Here is an 18,146-nt window from a genome sequence, read left to right on the forward strand (position 1 = left end):
ACCAAAGAGCAAACACAAACTAATCATTTTGCATAAAATTTTATTTCATCCCCAAAAGAAGCACTATAATAAATCATATTGTGCCACCCTCAAATTAAAAAAAAAAATGGCCCAACAAATTGGCCAATGTAAATCATTAACAAAACTAAACCAAATTAAACAAAAAAACAAAAAATCAAGTTGGTGGTGGTGCCTGAAGCAGTGTGGTGAGCACTGTTAAGTTTCCTGCCATCAAATGGTGGGCCAATAGTTCCATCTGGTCTGGGGTTAACTGTAGAGTTGTGCTCAAGTGGCCCATTAGGATCATATCTTGTGTCTGAGGCTGCTGATGATGCAGGGTGTTGAACGTTGGAAATGTCCCAGACAGAAGATGTTCTGCCAATAGTGTCATCTGCTCTGGGGTCAGCCTAAGCATTTGGGCAACGTGTGCCATTACCATGAGATGGGATCGTTGCTGCTCCAAGGCTATTTGATGCTGCTGGTGGTGCAAGGGTTGTGAAGATGTGTGGGGAGTGGTGGTTGATTGTTTGTTGTGGTCCACGGTGCGGGGGCAAACGACATGTCGCATTGGTGACAAAAAGAAGAACGGCCTGGGGAGGAGTGAAGTGATAAAGGTGTGGAGGGAATGTAGTCAGGTGGAAGGGGTACTGTGGAACCAGTGCGCATTGAGGTTGTGCAGGAGGATTGCTCATTGAGGGGTGTGGGAGTCCGAACGGAGTGTGAAGTGCTAGGAGTGGCTACAGGAGGAATTGTCCCATCCCCAGCTGCCTGACAAGTGGCCAACACTGGCATTACCCTCCCACTACCACAACCTGCAGTGGCAGGTGAGTGAGATGTTTGGGAGGGCTCTGCCAATGGGGCATCTTCAGATCCAAACAGGCATTGGCGTGTGGCCAGCACCTGAGTGTCAACACTTTGCCGATCCCGTTGATGCTGGTCTGCTAAACTTACCAAGCTGTTACGCATATCCTGTTGAACCTGTAACATATCCTGGTGAACCTGTACCATTGTTGCTACAGATTCCTGTATGAGCCCGAGCAGACGTACTGCCTCAGTAGATTGCTGAGTACGCCTCCTTAACTCATTTTGGACCTGATACTCATCAAGCAGCCTCTCGGCTACATCCAGCATAGATGGACGAAGTTGGGTAGGTGACAATCCCTCTGCATCTAAGGCTACCTGAAAGCAGAAGAAATAGACCAAATCATTATCAAACATCATGCCTAAATATTTCAGATTAGTTTGACAACTTAACACCCCAAGCAGAACGTTGAAAAGTTTGATGTGCTTCTAATGAGTACTTGTTCATTGTAAGATTATCCAAGCTAGCAACACTTCTGATAATGGGTACATATTATATTGGTATGACTAATATGACAAAGGCAAAAAAGATTCAACATGAAGGTGTTCCCAATTAACCCTGGTGTGGTAGGTTGTTTATGCTTTTGGTAAATCTGTTACTACACCAATGACTTTATACATCTACGTATGTTGTCTAAAATCTTGCCATCAATCGGCTAGAGGACAACCCAACCAAACGATACCCATGAATTTGGACCTGGAAAATCAAAGACGGGCCGGACTTTAAAGATCCTGGATGTTTTTGGAACATTAGTGGCACACCAAATTATAACATAATTCCCTGATGTTCAAGATAGAACTCTTGTTGTGCTGGTGCATCGTCAGAATGTCATAGCACTAATTTAACACACACAATGTAAGCCACATCTAGTCCAAAATCAATGCTACCATTGAAATGTTACATGTGCACCTTGTTCCCTTATATCACATACCACAGCACTGGATGCAGAATCGTCGCCAGCTCCTGATCCAACTCCAGCTGCAACGTCAAGAGGGGCCTGATGTTCTTTTAAAAACAAAAAAAAAAAACATGTTTAGTACATAACCTTAGTCAGTAATGATTATGGCCAGATTGCCCTCCTAGCTTCATGAGTGAAGCATTGAGGCCAAACATTCAAAAGTGCTTTCCTGGGCTCATAGGACACTTGCTAAACCCTCCCAAAGGTTAAGAAGGCTTGGTCTGCCTACTAATGACGGCACCCATTAATGCTGTCAACTGTGTTTTGCAGGGTAAACATCTAAAAGGCAACACTCTTTCATAAGAAAAAACATGTGTGTTAATGGGGTTAATAAGATTCAAAAAAACATTATTTGACTAGACATACCAACACCTTCCTCCAGGCCTAGCTGCACTGGGTGTGTTCCCTGCTGCGGATCTTCTGTAAAGGACATAGCAATATGAGCTATCTTGGAAAAAAAAAAACATCTACATTGTTTGGCACAGTATGATATTGGACCTACCAGGAGGAGGGTCAGCACTGATGTCAACACCTGTGAGTCCGTCTGGTTCGCCAAGCTGCATGGGCTGTGGAGGGGCTGAGATCCGTGCTACAGATGAACAAATTGCAGGTTGGGGAAAACAAAAAAAGGACAATTGGAAGGGCAAGTATCACATTCTCTTAATGTCACACATAGGATAGTAGTTAATCTTTTCCAAACAACTCACACAATTGACATCCAAGATAATATCCTACCTCGGTGCAAAGCATCCGAATCTAAGTCCTCTCTGGGAAAGATGGTATCGGGTCCTATGATGTTCAAGAAAGGTAATTGATAATCCCAGAGAGAACTTCGTGCACGTTCATCCAGCCGACCTTGACGGTCATAAAGACCCTCCGCAGCCCATGCAATTAGCTTCTTCCGAACGGACCCACAGATGTCGTTGACCTTCTTCCGCACACTGTCACGGTGGCGAGGTGCTTCACCCAGTGCATTTACAGCATCCCGGATTTCATCCCACAATCTGTTCTTCTCTGTTACTGAGTAAGACGCGGCCCTGGTCCCATGTATCGCCTGATATCTGGCCATATAGGCGTGGACCAGGGCACAGCACTGATTGTGGGTGAAACGGGGAAGCCGGGGTAATGTGGACAAGCTGACTCTGGTGGACGGACCCGCTCCAGGACTACTGTCAGAAGAGCCAGCTTGTCCACTTGGTGTGTTAACACCTCCCCCGGCTTCCTCCTCCGGGATGGGGATGGTGGACTCCCTCATGGATACAGCTGGAGCCTCCCTCACACCAGAGCCAGACGATCTGCCCACCCTGCCCCCCCTGCCCCCCCTGCCCCCCCTGGCCCCCCTGGCCACCCTGCCCCTTCTCATCCTTCCAGTGGGTGGGGCCATGGGAGCACGAGGTGGGCAGAGAATCTGGCTGTCCAGCAGCAGCAAAGAGCCCCAAACTCCTAAATCTGAAATGACAAAAGAGAAAACAGAAAAAACAGGATTTGCAGATTGCTCTTCATATACAGTATAATTAGTGAACAGTTACAGAACACACTTACCTAATGGCACAAACAGACTTGGTGGTGGTGGTGGTGGTAGTAGTGGGCAAAGAGCAGAAGAGGCTGCAAAGAAAAGGAAAAAAAAAACACATAAGAAAACGCATATGGGTACAAATCACACGAGGCCCTCCAAACACTTACCTAATGGCACAAACACGGTGGTGGTGGTGGTGGCAAAAAAAGCAGAAGAGGTTGCAAAGAAATGGAAAAAAAAAAACACATAAGAAAACGCATATGGGTACAAATCACACGAGGCCCTCCAAACACTTACCTAATGGCACAAACACGGTGGTGGTGGTGGTGGTGGTGGCAAAGAGCAGAAGAGGCTGCAAAGAAATGGAAAAAAAAAACACATAAGAAAACGCATATGGGTACAAATCACACGAGGCCCTCCAAACACTTACCTAATGGCACAAACACAGTGGTGGTGGTGGTGGTGGTGGTGGTGGCAAAGAGCAGAAGAGGCTGCAAAGAAATGGAAAAAAAAAACACATAAGAAAACGCATATGGGTACAAATCACACGAGGCCCTCCAAACACTTACCTAATGGCACAAACACAGTGGTGGTGGTGGTGGTGGTGGTGGTGGTGGTGGCAAAGAGCAGAAGAGGCTGCAAAGAAATGGAAAAAAAAAACACATAAGAAAACGCATATGGGTACAAATCACACGAGGCCCTCCAAACACTTACCTAATGGCACAAACACAGTGGTGGTGGTGGTGGTGGTGGTGGTGGTGGTGGTGGTGGCAAAGAGCAGAAGAGGCTGCAAAGAAATGGAAAAAAAAAACACATAAGAAAACGCATATGGGTACAAATCACACGAGGCCCTCCAAACACTTACCTAATGGCACAAACACAGTGGTGGTGGTGGTGGTGGTGGTGGTGGTGGTGGTGGCAAAGAGCAGAAGAGGCTGCAAAGAAATGGAAAAAAAAAAAACATAAGAAAACGCATATGGGTACAAATCACACGAGGCCCTCCAAACACTTACCTAATGGCACAAACACAGTGGTGGTGGTGGTGGTGGTGGCAAAGAGCAGAAGAGGCTGCAAAGAAATGTAAAAAAAAAAACACATAAGAAAACGCATATGGGTACAAATCACACAAGGCCCTCCAAACACTTACCTAATGGCACAAACAGACTTGGTGGAGGGGGGGTGGTGTAATCCTTTATAGGCAAAAGGAGGCTGCAAACATTAAACATACATGAGAAATCGCATGACCTACATACGTGCACATAATAAATTACAGTTATCAGGAAAGCAAAAATGGTGTCTTTGGAAGCTGGGAAGGTAAGGGGGCAGGTTTAGATGCCAAATCTAGACTGCACACCTTTAACAAACATGAGAAAACACATGTCCAAACCACATGCACATGGGGCCAACTGCCAATGATTAAAAGACACTTGAGGGGTTCCCAAGCTATTGTGGGTTGGAGGGGATTCACCATAGACAACTTAAGCACACCCAAGATAAGTACAAATTCTCTCCTTCCTTTTTTTTGGGAGAGAGAGATACAATTGTCTTACCTCCAGATAATGTAGGTTGTGGGTCACAGGGTCTTGCTAGCACATAAGAAACATCGATCTATAACATCCAGCAGCCATATTGGCCATGTGCTCCTTTTATAGCTGGCTCACAGGTGTGATAATTAGCGGCCGTTTCTATATATATCTGCGCATTCGCGAATTTGCGCGTTCAAAATGGAGGACGATATCCCAGACGCATTAGATGGTGCAATGCTGGCATTTATCGGTGCCTTGTTTGAGGAGGCCCTGGCACAGGAGGCAGCAGAAGGTGGGGAAGCTGCAGCAGCAGCAGCAGCACCTCCAGCAGCAGCACCTCCAGTCCGTGTGCCCTTACCTCGCCAGCCACGCATTTTTGCTCCAAGGATCTATTTGGACAAGCTGCGGGATTCTGATGTCAGGAGGAAGTTCCGGCTCGAGCGAGGAACTATTCTACACCTCTACCAGCTCATAGCAGAGAAAATTGACCCGGACACACAGCGCGGCCATGCGGTGCCCGGCATGGCCAGATTGCTGGCCACTTTGTATATTTTAGGGCGTGGCAGCTTCCAAGCCACTTCGGGAAGTATCATGGGCATTAGCCAGCCCACAGTTTCAAGGGTGTTCATGTTGGTCATTAATGCCATAGTGGATATAGTGCCCAATTTTATCCACTGGCCACAGAATGAAAATGAGTGGAATGAAGTCAAGTTGGGTTTCTACCGGCGGGCACACATGCCGCAAATCCTAGGGGCAATCGATGGCACCCACATAGCCATTAGGCCCCCAAGGAGCCACGAAAGTGAATACCGGAACCGCAAGCAGTACCACTCCGTGAACGTCCAATTAGTGTGTGACGCCAAACAGCGCATCATGAGTGTCAACACTGGTCACCCAGGGTCGTGCCATGATTCCAGTATGTTAAGAACAAGTACTCTGTACGAGGTGTTTGAAAGTGGACAAATGCCCGAAGGGTGGCTTATTGGTAAAGTATTTTGTCTTAACAACATAAACTGTAAGATTACATAGACATAGGAATAAGCTACATCGGTGTACACCCTGATTTAAGCAAAGCCTACCTAAAATGGATGTGTTAGGAGTTGTCAGGCTGTTCACACACAACCAGATCAGCAGCTTAGCAGCTCACAAAAGAAAGATTTGCAAAGTTGTCTTTGAGTCCAATGAAGGTGGTTAACCAATGTGTAAATGGTGTCCTCTAGCCACCCAAAGAAAACCTACAAATGATTCCAATGGTATTGCCATATCCCCAAAGTACTTTGCATAAGTGAGTCAATATTGGTTTCCTCACTCTAGTTGCAGATATATTCCAGAAGTAAGACCTAGGCTAATGTAATAGGAACAAAATAGGGGCCAAGTTGGAACTTGCAAGAGAAACCCACCACTTTGTGTGTCCTTTTTCCCATTTGTATTAGTGATTTAGGCAGTTAGACAGAGTTGAGATGTTTCATATGATTTTTTGCAAACAGACGAGCAGGTTGTTTAGTAAAATGCCTAATTGTCTCCCATTTTGAGGAGTCATCTAAAGTCACATGATAGGAAGAACTAATGTATATTTTTCTTATTTTTCAGGGGATGCTGGTTACCCGCAGCTGACGTGGCTGATGGCTCCAATCAGGTACCCCCAGGGCCCAGCAGAGAGGAATTACAACAGGGCCTTGCGGAGAAGCCGGAGTATCATTGAGTTGACCATAGGTCTTCTCAAGTCCCGGTTTCTCTGCTTGGCCCGGCCTGGGGGTGAACTCCTGTACTCTCCTACAAAGGCTTCCAAGATCATCCTGGCGTGCTGCGTGTTGCACAACAAGTGCGTTGCCCGGGATGATTCTTGGGAGCTGACGGAGGAGAGGGAGCCAGAGGTCCGTCAGCCGGCGGCCCCCAGGCGGCGGAGCACCGCTGCTGGTATGGCCACCCGGAATACCCTGGTTGCTAGCCACTTTACATGTAAGTACTGTAACCGGTCAAGATAGGGCATGTGTATTAATTAGCTAGTTAGCAGAGGTGCCACTCACAGGGAGACAGAGGGTGATTATCATCTGCCAATGACACTTGCCATTGTAGATAAAGTGTAGTCAACATTGGTAAAATTGTGTTACTTGAGCAAAAACATGCACCTCTAACCATAAACATGTTGGTATTGTGAATAGTGTAAAGGGCTGAGAAGAGCTGGCAGGTGTTTATTTGTGTCTATGCCACCTGTGTAGTTATTGATAACATGAACGGCTGCTTGGTATCTTATGGTGTTGTAATTTTCCAGAACATCAACATCTTGGAATCATGGCACGTACCATGGGAAGCCTGTGGTGATGGGCTGTCTGGCGTCACAGGTGTGTATTCAAATGTTTACATTAATGATTTCTGGTTTGTGTAAGTTGGCATAAAATGTGTTATTTCACTCGTGATGTCGAAATTAAATGAAGTTCAGAATGAAGCAAACAGGCATTAAGATGTGATTTTCATTATGAAATGTCTTATCCTTTGTTTTATTTTTCCAGGAGTGGTACTGCTTGCGGGTGTAGGTGGTAGAAACCCACCTTGATGGACTCCACTCATTTTCTTTTGTGGTCAGTGGATATTTGGTAAGGCACATGGCCAATGACCAACATGAACACCCTGGAACTTCGAAAGTGGCTTGGAAGCTGACCAGCAAACTTGCCATGCCTGTCCCCTATGAGCTGGTAGAGGTGCAGAATGGATTCTGAACTCTGCCGGAAGTTGTGGAAGACATCAGAATCCCGTAGCCATGGAGCAAAGATCGTGGTCTGGCGCTGTAAAGGCACACGGACTGGAGAGTGACAATATTCTTTTGCTGCATCCCTCCTTCTGCTGTCATTCTCAAATAAATAAATACATTAGAATTGAACATGTGTTTTTTTGTTTTGTGTGGGTGCCTACAGACAAAAGGGCCATCCACACTGTAAGATTTAGAGAAGACTTTATCCTTCAGATTGACATTTTCTATGTAGTGCAAGGGCCTGCCTGATTGCATCCAAATTGAAAGTGTTGAGGTTTGAGCTTATATTATATGGTTTGGTTAAGTCTACAGGAAAAAGTCTAGACAAATTGTTAGTGTATGGCCCATTAAGCTGCCAAGGCCGGAGTTTTGCACTTTGCATGCTGCTTGTACTGGTGATGTGAGGGGTTGTAATGTAGAGTAGGGATGTGACAGTGTTGTGTTGAGGTGTGAGGCAAATGTAGTGTTGGACTATGAGGGTCTGTGTTGTTGAAATATGGAGAGAGTCCAATATCAGACACCTATGTTTATTGGTCAAGAAATTGTAAGAACCATGGTAAATATGTAAAGAATTGCATCTCGATAAAACTAGGACCACACTCATAAAATCAAAATTGTGTTGTTTCCATTGATGTGCTTGAAATTTGGGTAGGACACCCCCCCCCCCCCAAATTCAAGATAGTTTAAAAAAACTGTTTAAAAAAATGAGAGTGAAAAGAGATCCCAAGTGTAGTGATGTGATTTGAACCCATGACGTTGTTAACTGCAGTGAAGTTGCAAAGCACTTAGCTATTGTGCAGAATAAAGCTGTATGGTGGAAAAAAAGGAGTGTGTTAAGGCTAAAAAGCACATATAGCTAAAGAACTAAACATTGTATGGAATGTGGGAAGAAGACCATGGTAAAATTGTGAGGTTTCATCTTGCCCTGAAGTAGGGTAGGGGTTTGGTCACTTGCCTTTGGTACTTTCCTTCATAAGATCGATTCGACACACAGACAAGATCAAAAAAACACTTAAAATGGTGTAAGCTTGCAAGCGCTTCTGAGTGTAACATTATTTAGCAATATATATGATGTAATCCGTTACATTTTAGCAATATAAACAAAAAAAGAAAATAAAAAAAGTAGGTGGAGATGGTAAGCCTCGAACCTACAGCAGAGGGAGATGAATTACAGACATGTGATGTGTGCACTAATCCACTAGCCCACATCGCTATGTGAAACTGCTATAAGCACGAAGACATAAGTTTGCGAATTGGCGAAGCCGCGATCGTAAGTGAATCCCGCTGACGGCGGAATTCATTATTGCTGTTTTACTCGCCAATTCGCCGCAGCGCCAGTTAATTGATTTGAACGCGGCGAAACTGAAACACGTCATAGATGTTTGAAGCTGCAGTTTCTTTAAATCCGGCCCATAGTGTCCAAATGAATGAAAAACTAATAATCACAATGATGTGGATATAGGAAAAAGGTAAAAACAAGTGTAGTGTCCAAATGAATAAATCCTAAAGATTGATGTGAAGTCAAATCATGAATCCGCATGCACAATAATCCAAGGAGGGGAGGATTTTTCCCGTGACACCAAGGGTATGTGAAGGAAAAAGGAACACCTCTGTGATGGGGTAAGTAAGGCAGCTTACCAGATTTCTATGGCTGCTCAACTTAATGAGTCAGCCTCTCCCAGCTATTAATCAAGACCGCTGAAGATCTGATGTTGCGTGGATACTTATTCACTTCAAATGGACCTCTCAATATGCGTGAAGGGATCGGTACAAGGTAAACACTCCTCAATATTTTTCATCAGTCATAAATGAATATGTAAGGAAAAAGAAAGCAAAGCCCATAGCGTGATCCCGTTTAAAAATTACAATCTTGTTTATTAAAAAATGGTACTCACAATGTAACATGAATAGACAGGCTTGTCAAATGGTTGTACAGGGGATGGAAGTGCGGCGTCCCGCAGACTGTCCCAAACAACAAAAATGGTGGAGGCCGGCGAAAATTTCAAGGGGTGTGTGGACGTTGCGTCTGGAGTCGCCAACGTTTCGTCTCAATAGACTTCGTCTGGGCGTGACCCCAGACGCAACTCACACGCCGAAAGTACCCCCATGTCTCAGCTCACTGGCCTTGAGGTCCGCCGCAGCATGCTCGCAATTGGCTATGGCGACGAGCGTCAACCAATCCGCCGTCGGCGGAAGCGACGCTCGTCAGCCAATCCGGTGTCTGCATATCCGCAATTGGTTGTGGCGACGAGCGTCTACCAATCCGCAATAAGCGGAAGCGACGCCCGTCTACCAATCCGGTGTCAGCGGAAGTGACGTTCGTCGCCCCCGGCGGAAGTGACATATCGCACGCCAGCCAATCCAATGCCGGCGGAAGTGACGCTCGCCACCTCCGGCAGAGTACCATGGTAACGAACACCAACGGAGGCCACAAGACCAGGCAGCGGAGGAAGTGGACAACATATGACACATCGCTCCTCCCGTTATTGATATTAACAAGGGAGTGAGCGTTTGAGAAACAGCATATTGATATTTTCATCTTTAATGCCCGCAATGTTGATTTCTCCTAAAATAGAACCACATAAATGTGTGATACTGGCGATACCAAAGATGGGGAGTCCGCACATCAGTTGTTCATAAGAGGCACCAGCAGCGGGGATTATATGCCTTATTGCAAGAAAACAGGCATAGAAGAATTTATATAATTGCAATAGATTAAAAACAATCTCATAATAAATGATTATAATGAGATTTTAGGGCAGTGTGTCTATTTCGTCCTAGCTGTAAAAACGCCATCTAGTGGCCAAAAAATAGTGTGACATTTAAACACCTATAAAGTATATGTGAATACGCTAAAAACATGTGACTAAAAATTCAAAAAGAAATATTTAAAGTGTGAAAAATATATATATGGGGATGACCCCATATACTAAAAACAATATCTACAAAAGATAAATAAAAGTGAAATTTAAAAAAGATCAGTTACGATCACACATGAACCATATAAAGTGCTAGGCAAAAAATGGCCAATGACGGCCTTATCTAAATATATAGTGATAATTTATGAAAAATATACAGCAAGATGTATGTCACAATGAAAGTAACATATAGACACACTACCACAAAGATCTCATAACAAAAAATTCCATACATAAAAACATGAAAATTTAGACGAATTTAAAAGGATAAAATATGTTAAAATCAGCTATTATTGATAAAAGCATTTACATCCCATTCCACATTTAACCCAAAGGGAGTGTAAGTTTTAATTTATGTCATGTGATAACTACGCCTCTGATTGGTTGGCTGGTGTGTTTTCCTGAAAGACTTTCCAAAATGTATTTTTGAAGTGTTTGATGTCTCTGGACATACCAGGATTTTTTTTTTTAATATGCTGAAAGCCTTAAAGTAGAATTATAGGCCAAATTTTTTTTTTTTTTTACTATTTTGAATAGAGTAAAGGAGGGTTATAACCCCTGTCAGATTTTTGTTTTCGCTATCTGTGTCCCATTGTGGAGATTTCCCTTTACTTCCTGTCCCATAGTCAAACAAGTAAAGTGGAATTCTGTGGAGACCCTAGGTCACCAGAACTAGTTTCCCAATTGGAAGATTCCTCCCCTTCTACTTTTATGGGGTCAACCCAACATTTTGTTTTTTTTTTTTACTTTCACTTTCAATGGTAATGGAAAATATAACAAATAGAGATGGTGAATATCCTTAACAGAGCCACAAACAGCAATAAAAAATAACAGATGTTCTAATCCCTCTCCACTCTATCCAAACCAAAAAAAAATGTTCCTTTAGTTATACTTTAATGATGTATATAGGTGAAATTATTACACTTCAAGTGTCTGAAACCCACTATCAAAGGTTTTTTTTTTTGTGTGTGTTGCACCCTCTAGTGTGTGCTAGAAGCGAGAGTAGGAACATTTTAGTTTAGCTCAGGGCTAAGCCTGAGCTCTGGAATCTGGGTCAGGGTTTACTAAGGTTCAGGGCCAGGTGACTCCTCTGGCAGCTCTCTGGTGCCTCCCCCTGGTCTAGAAGTTTGGAGAATCTTCTAGAATTAGGGGGTGAAGGTTAGGAGGAGCTGCCTTAAAGTGTTACTATACCAGAACCCTGCGTTCACTATATCTGTTCTCCCACAGTACACAGAACATGAAAATGCAATTATTTTAGTAAAAAAAAACCTTCTAAATACCTTTTCTTATCAGCAGTATATAGCAGTCTTGTGACTCTGTCTGAACAAAGCTTGTAAGCAGAGTTTTGATTTCCCCCTGACCCAGTAAAAGCAAAATATACTCTAAATTGGGGAAGTTTATTAATTATTAACGAACACCAACGGAGGCCACAAGACCAGGCAGCGGAGGAAGTGGACAACATATGACACATCGCTCCTCCCGTTATTGATATTAACAAGGGAGTGAGCGTTTGAGAAACAGCATATTGATATTTTCATCTTTAATGCCCGCAATGTTGATTTCTCCTAAAATAGAACCACATAAATGTGTGATACTGGCGATACCAAAGATGGGGAGTCCGCACATCAGTTGTTCATAAGAGGCACCAGCAGCGGGGATTATATGCCTTATTGCAAGAAAACAGGCATAGAAGAATTTATATAATTGCAATAGATTAAAAACAATCTCATAATAAATGATTATAATGAGATTTTAGGGCAGTGTGTCTATTTCGTCCTAGCTGTAAAAACGCCATCTAGTGGCCAAAAAATAGTTTGACATTTAAACACCTATAAAGTATATGTGAATACGCTAAAAACATGTGACTAAAAATTCAAAAAGAAATATTTAAAGTGTGAAAAATATATATATGGGGATGACCCCATATACTAAAAACAATATCTACAAAAGATAAATAAAAGTGAAATTTAAAAAAGATCAGTTACGATCACACATGAACCATATAAAGTGCTAGGCAAAAAATGGCCAATGACGGCCTTATCTAAATATATAGTGATAATTTATGAAAAATATACAGCAAGATGTATGTCACAATGAAAGTAACATATAGACACACTACCACAAAGATCTCATAACAAAAAATTCCATACATAAAAACATGAAAATTTAGACGAATTTAAAAGGATAAAATATGTTAAAATCAGCTATTATTGATAAAAGCATTTACATCCCATTCCACATTTAACCCAAAGGGAGTGTAAGTTTTAACAGTGCTGATTGGCCCTGTGCTAATCACATGTCTACCCCAAAGAAAAAAAATCTCTAGCAATACACACCAAACTGAGTATGCACAGCCAGGTTTTAAATGCTCTTTTCTATCAGGAAATGGTCTGGAAAAAGAGGAGGATCAGAGAGACAGGAACACACAGCCTTTATACACAATGCAGAGGATTAACCCCTTAGGTTTTACAGTGAGTATAATAAGCATGCTTTACTGCATATACAGACTAAATTTACTGTTGTAGATTTAGTAACACTTTATACATGGAGCCTCAGCCAATCCTCAGATGTAGGCTGGGAGGGGGCTAAGACCACTCCATACATAGACATGGGCCATGCCAACAGGGGCAGTCTGGTGAAAGATTGAGATGCAATGAGTGTTGAGGAGGCTGTTGGAGACAAATCACCTAGTCTGGGGGGCAGTGCTCTGCCTTGGGCCGGGGCTCAAGTGCTGGAAGGATCCTGCCAAAAACACAAAGGGAGGAGGCTTTCCTGGAGGCATGGGAGGAAGAGAGGACAAAGTTTGTAGATCAACACTGTGGGAACTAACAAAGAGAAGAGACTGCCACATGTAGTCAGTCTCCCTTGAAGACAGTGCTTAAGTCTTCAGCCTTTCCCTAGAGATCCTCTGAGAGTCAAAAGGGTGGGCTGGTGAAAAGTCAGTTTGGAGGACTGGTGTGGAGAGTTAGCCTGGAGGTCTTGTGAAAGGTAGGTTGGCAGTGCCTGAAGAGGTAGTGGTGGGATCAGTGGCCACAGTGGAGAAGTTACAAGCTATTTCACTACAACTGTGCTACACAAAAAGTGTCTGCGAGTTCCTGCCGGTAATGGGCTGTTGCTAATCTGACTGGGAGATAAATCGGAGCGATTCAGCTGGAGCAAGTGAATGTGCAGGAGGAGAGTGAGGGAGACTGTATATAGGTGTGTATTTAGGAAGATGTCCTTGAAGTTTGCGGAAGTTTTGCTGAAGTCAAATGGGCATCTCATAACCTCCCCTCCCTATGCAAGTTATTATCCCTCAAATAAAAAAAAAAAAAAAAAAACAAAGTCACAGACTATTCTGACTCTGGGCAGTTGTGAAAATTTGGAGTGCCTGGCTGTTAAGGAGTGGGGGATCCCGGTTCATCAGCAGTCCCTACAGGGGTGTGCTACATTTGTAACTTATTTAATTATGAAACACTCAGAATCTTGTACAGCAAAAAGAGAATAACCAAGCAGTGGTTTATTAAATTATACAGATTTAGATACTCATTTAGGTAATGTACACTTTAGTATATCAGTAAAAATAAATTCCATCATATACAGTATCTGTGTTACATATTAACTGAAAGTATTCCCACTTGAATTTAATTACAGAATTGCCACCAAAATATGTATAAGAAAGGGTTGAAAAATACAACTGAGGAGTGAGAAAGATCCAGTTAGACTTTTCCCTAGGTATATATATCTTTTTTTCATTTTTTTTTGTCCTCAAACAGGGAATAAAGAGTTGAAACAACAGGGTCCTGTAGATCAACAGTTCTGAAGAGTAGAAAAAAAGGGTTAAAAAAAGTAAAGAATTAGGTACATGGAAAGGCAAAGTAGGAAGTGGAAGCAAAGAGCTGAATAGGCTTTAGAGTATAAAGGGTGATAGAGCAAAGACGAGGGTGTGAGCGTGGGAAGGGTAGGGGAGATCGATGCAAGGGCAGGAGAGACAAATTCCTTCAGCCCTACAGAAGTTGGGGATGCCAGAATTTAGCAGGCAGATCCTAACAGGGTCTTACATTTACCTAAAAAAAAAAAAAATCCAATAAAACCATTTTTTTTTTTTTTTTTTAAAGTTGTGCTTGTTCTGAGAGGATAGAGATAAGTCTACCATCTTCTTGAGTTTCTCCTCCTTGCTCAGCAATATCCACGTCCTTCCATCGCTATCTAATGTTTAATGCCCTTATAACAAGGGCCACTCCCACCCTCAAAATATTGTGCTATGTTGCCCTTAGTACTCCAGAACAAATTAATAAACTTCCCCAATTTAGAGTATATTTTGCTTTTACTGGGAAAAAAAAATGCAACCGCTTTCACGCACAGGCTACAAGAAGTATATATAAAGAGCCATGCCTGTTCAGTGAAACAATATAAGAAAACTGTTCATCTTCTGAGGTCAAAACAATGTTATTGAAGAGAAATGTTCAAAGCCTGGCCCTGCACACAGATTTTTATTACAAGTTGCTAGCCTCTTCTGAAAACACTTTGAAATTGCATGGCATGTTTCAGTTCAGATTGAGTTATAAGCAGGGAATGAATGAGGGCAGGAAAACCAGTTTTCTCAAGCCTACAACATAAAAGAAGAGCAGTGATGAGTAGCCAGAGTAGGTGACAGGGTCTCAGTAATGAAGAGGATATGTCTTCCTGTAACACATTGAGCTCTAGTTAACCCCTGAATGGAAGAGAATGGCTTCATTACTGACAAAATGCTAACAATGGCAGATGAAAACGGTAGCATATAGCTCCCAAATGAAGAATGGCTTTTAACTTTTTCTTCATGATCCTACCCTGAAACCCTCCTGCTCGAATGCCTCATGGCAAAAATGCTGCACCCTTTTATGACCAATTTGATAAGTCGAGGACTGTCTCTGTCTCCTTCCCTTTTTTTGACTGCTTTATAGTAATACCAAATAAATAAACATCTACAAATGTCGCCTGCCTCTATGAATTAGTTTCTGCTGATCCAAATTTTAATCTTGTTTGCAAGTTTGGATCTGTTGATGAAGATTTTATAAGATGCTATTAATTCAACCCCCTGTCTGTGGATTGCTAATATATTACACCATTAAAATCACAATCATGGTTAAAGTATGTTAGTATTTTTCAGTCTCCGCTGTAAAATCTTCATTGCTGAGTTAAACTTTTATTATAACAATTCGATGAGATCGTAACCATAGATAGCAGCAGTCTTCATTATTGATTTGATTTTTCCTATTTGGTATTGCATCAGCGTTAAAACAGGGGAAAGCATATCCCACCCTGGTCATTTAAAATTTAGTTAAAAATCATTACCATACATAGAAGCCTATTTGTAAGAGAAAGGAAATATAACTTTCTGCTCTTCATTATACTCTGATGTGTATGTGTATCATATGTATATGTGTATCATATACAGTATATGTGTATCATACCACTGCCAGCATCTTAGAGCCCTTTTATACAATCTAGGTCATAGTGCAAAGCATCGCTATCCAACTGAGCTCTCTCTGCTTCAATCAGAGCTAAACCCTCCTATTTTTATAGCCAAGGAAGCTGACATTCAAATCTCTGTTAGATCTGCAGCTGCCATGATGACCAGTTATGACACCAACCATTTGATGGTGTCACATTTAGGTTGGGATATATGTATAAGAATTTAAGAACAACTCTAGACAAGCACTATTATTCACAGTTAAGCAACACTAAGGGGTTGATTTACTAAAACCGAAGAGTGCAAAATCTGGTGCAGCTCTGCATGGAAACCAATTAGCTTGCATGTATTTTCATCAAAGCTTAATTGAACAAGCTGAAGTTAGAAGCTGATTGGCTACTATGCACAGCTGCACCAGATTTTGCACTCTCCAGTTTTAGTAAATCAACCCCAAACACAGTACTCATTTTTGGAAACTAAAGTCTAACTCCATTATTAACAGCAACCCTTTGCATTTTACTTAAAAAAAAAAAAAAGGCTTAACAGATATTTTTTTTTCCACGACTTCTGGCTGGTCTTGTGGCATGCAGGGTCCTCTTCTTCCCAAGCAGTGGTTGGTCTTCAATTGTGCAGCCAGTGTCAGTGAGGTTATGCTCTCAGCTCTGATCTCTGCAGTATTGAATCATGAACCCAGGTCAATATGGTGACACACACCCAGTGGGTGCCAACGATCATTTAACCCAGAAGAGCAGTGGCAGCAGCAGCATACTGCAAAATTTGTTGGGGGGGGGGGGGGGTGACAATGCCAGAGAAGAGGTAAGCATTGCAGATCTTCATATTTAAATGTGCTGGGCAAGTTATTTTTATTGTGCTATGAGTAGGATTTTTCTGGACATTTAAGTGTGATTGCAATCTTTTGTCCCATGACCCAATTTTGTGCAATATGCTTGAGCTATCTGAATCAGGATACAAAAAGGTTCACAGTGCTACAGGTTTAGATTCAGGACCATTCAGTACACAAGTAGACTAACAGCAAGATGAATGTCAGGATGAACTATATAAAAAAGAAGCCTGTCTGTCACAGGCTGTAACTTCATTAACTCCAACACCTTATTAGGTATTATACCTGTCATGGTGATTTAAGTGCCATTTTGGGGAGGACAGACATGTTGGCCTTTGTTAGTGCAATAGAAATGTACCTCCTGATGCGTCCATCCATTGGTTTAGGTGAGATTTCAAAAAGCTAGGCACCTTTCCCTAGGGGTTGGCGAGGGCTGCATAAATATTCAGCTGCTGATTTGACTCTCCCAGCCCACTATCTTCTAGAACATTTCTAGACAGACAGGGGGAAGCAGTCAACCCTGCAGCCAGTGAAACACAGAACAGACCAAAACAATCACATGGAGCTCAAATGATTACAGTGAGCCAGTAACTAAATTTACCTAAGCTAGCACCTATCTAGGAGGGTGCTACATAGAAATGAGCTACCAGTCCATGGAGTCTTCCTGCATCAATTCTCATAATTCAGGGTCCCCAGTGCCACAATTTTGAATTTAGGAGCTGGCTGTGACATTCTGATAAATCACAGCTGGCTTCCTACTGCACATCTGCATTATCGCATTACACCATGAGACTGGTCTTGCAACTGTACACAGGGAGGGGGCAGGACAATGGACATCATTCTCATGTAGGCAAGTACTGAGGAAGTGGGAGTGGTACCTATCAAAAAAGTACTAGCATCTTGTAAAACAAAATTACTGTTTTGGCAAGGAGGGGAGGCAGGAGGATGAGCAGTACTTGAGTGTAGGCCCACTTTAACAAAGAGATCTATATAATATCCTCCTCCTCCTGAATATGACTTTTTGTATATTGCAGTATCTCATTAAGCCTCCAGATGTCACTGTTGCAATGGCATCTTATAGAAAGTATATTAGGCAACTAAAACAATAAAACAAAGGCACAAACTGTTAACAAAACGTATACAAATTTGCTCATAAACTTGGATTTAAGATTGTTTATCCACAGTATTTTTTTAAATGCGTGTTACCTTAAAAAAAAACAAAAACAAATTATGGAGTATTTCTGAATAAAACATACATTGTGGTTAAACTCAAATACAATCTTATTTAGTTAAAAGGAATATTATAATACATGACGAACTAGTCATGCTTATTGAAGAGCAAAAT

Source organism: Pelophylax lessonae (assembly GCF_965119305.1).
Source record: "Pelophylax lessonae genome assembly, chromosome: 4".
NCBI classification, from domain to species: domain Eukaryota; kingdom Metazoa; phylum Chordata; class Amphibia; order Anura; family Ranidae; genus Pelophylax; species Pelophylax lessonae.